This window comes from Amborella trichopoda, chromosome 9 (assembly GCF_054954075.1).
Source record: "Amborella trichopoda isolate Santa Cruz 75 chromosome 9, AtrichopodaSantaCruz75HAP2 v2.0, whole genome shotgun sequence".
Classification (NCBI taxonomy): Eukaryota; Viridiplantae; Streptophyta; class Magnoliopsida; order Amborellales; family Amborellaceae; genus Amborella; species Amborella trichopoda.
In genome coordinates, this window is record NC_142344.1 from 7,899,932 (window position 1) to 7,901,786 (window position 1,855).

General features: G+C 39.7%; 1 pseudogene; it reads left to right on the forward strand.

Annotated features, from left to right (window-relative positions):
• The first annotated feature begins 858 nt into the window (after positions 1-858).
• Positions 859-1,182, forward strand: LOC105421814 (auxin-responsive protein SAUR36 pseudogene; annotated as a pseudogene).
• Positions 1,183-1,855: the final 673 nt, after the last annotated feature.

Below are 1,855 nucleotides of genomic sequence, written 5' to 3' on the forward strand. Positions count from 1 at the left end.
CAAACTGAACTTTGAACACAGGGAGGAGAGGAGAAATGACAACAGGTGATGGTGAAGGGAATTGGAGACTGAACTTTGAATTATGAGGAGGAGAGGAGAGGAGAGAAGATTACTAATGATGGTTCAGTGCAATGGAGGGAATAGATTTTATGCAACATTTTGGGGCATGCATTGTGGCCACAAAATGGCCAGAGAAAAAGGGGTTGAGACAGACAAAAAAACCAAACATGATGGTACTTGCTGATTGCAAGGAGTGCATTGGCACATGAAATATATATATTTCTACATCAATTGGCAAATTTGGGCCATAAGTATTCAACCCAAACCTAACAACTACTGAGAGAATGTTGGGGACCACTATTCAAAGCTATGTATATATTCTAAGGCAGTTTGGCAACATCCCATGAGGCTTTGTTTTTATCTCATTATTTCAAAACCAAACCACTTGCTTTAGTTGAAACAATATGTGAAAACGCTCAAGCAAGCCTTTTTCATCCTGGCCCATGAGAGGTGATGACTCAACTAACTCCAAACATGGACTCAGTTCTTGTAACCCAACAACAACGGCTCTCTCTCTCTGCACATTTCAATATAAGGCTGAGCTCATCACCTCCCATTCACACCACCACAAGCTCATTCTTGCGCCACAAACTCTTCAATTCTCAACTTGTCTTCTCTTCTTTCTAGTTACACACATAAGGTCCCCTGCTTACCCAAGAAACAAATATTAAGTTCCTCTAAATTTTGCATTCAGCCATGATCAATTCAAATAGGCTCTTGGAGAGAGTGTACAAATGGCAGAAAAAAGGCATGAGTCAGAGGTGGAGAATATCGCTCAAAAGAAATACTAGTAATCGAATGGATTCAATTGCTGATGAGGGTCCATTTGTCATTTATACAGTAGATGGAAGCCGATTCGTGATTCCACTGGCCTTTCTTAATCGACACATCTTTCAGGAGATACTTTTGGTAGCCGAAGAAGAGTTTGGATTCATAGGATGCTGCCCTTTTACTGTGCCTTGCGAGTCATTTGTGATGGAGTACATGGTCTCCTTGTTGAACAAGAATGCTTCAAAGGAGGTGGAGAAGGCATTGGTTTCCATGGCATGCTGCAGAGCCTCTCATCCTTCTCTAGTGCCTCATCAAGTCGTTTCAGAGCCTATGATTCTCCATGGCTTTTGAGGCATGATTGTCAACAGAAATACAACCCCAAAGTCTCAATTTGAAGGGGCAATTAAACCTCCTCTTGTATTTGTACACAAAACTTACAAATTTGTTCTTAAACCAAATTTTTATGAATTTATTTCAGCAAATTTTTTGCTGTGAATGAATGGTTGTAAAATATCAAGATAAACGTTTTTCTTCATGACAACTTGTTTCAGATATGGATCTTCTCACTAGGCGACTGTGACCAAAGGTCCAAACAATATTAACTTTGGGCTATATGCCATTTTCTTCATTGCCCTTTTCAGTTTAGGGCTGTCAATTTGCCTAGGCCTGCTTTCTACGGGGGACCGGGTTCTAGGTTGGGTGTAGGTCACATGTTAAGGTCCATGGGTATGGCTTAGTAAGCCCGAAATATTTTTAGGAAGGCCTAAACTGAGTTTTTTGAAACATATAATAGTTATATGAGTAATGATCCTATTAGACCCTCCCACACCCGTATGTGTAGGGTTCAAAGGATCACCATTAAATTTAACACAAATTTCTATAAAAGTTCCCACACAGGTGTGAGATTTTACTTTTCTAGACATCTGTACCAAATTTAATAGTGATTATTTGGGATCCTACACACATGGGTATGGGAGGGTATCATAGGATCATTACTCTAGGCATATATTAAACTTTCGTTTTA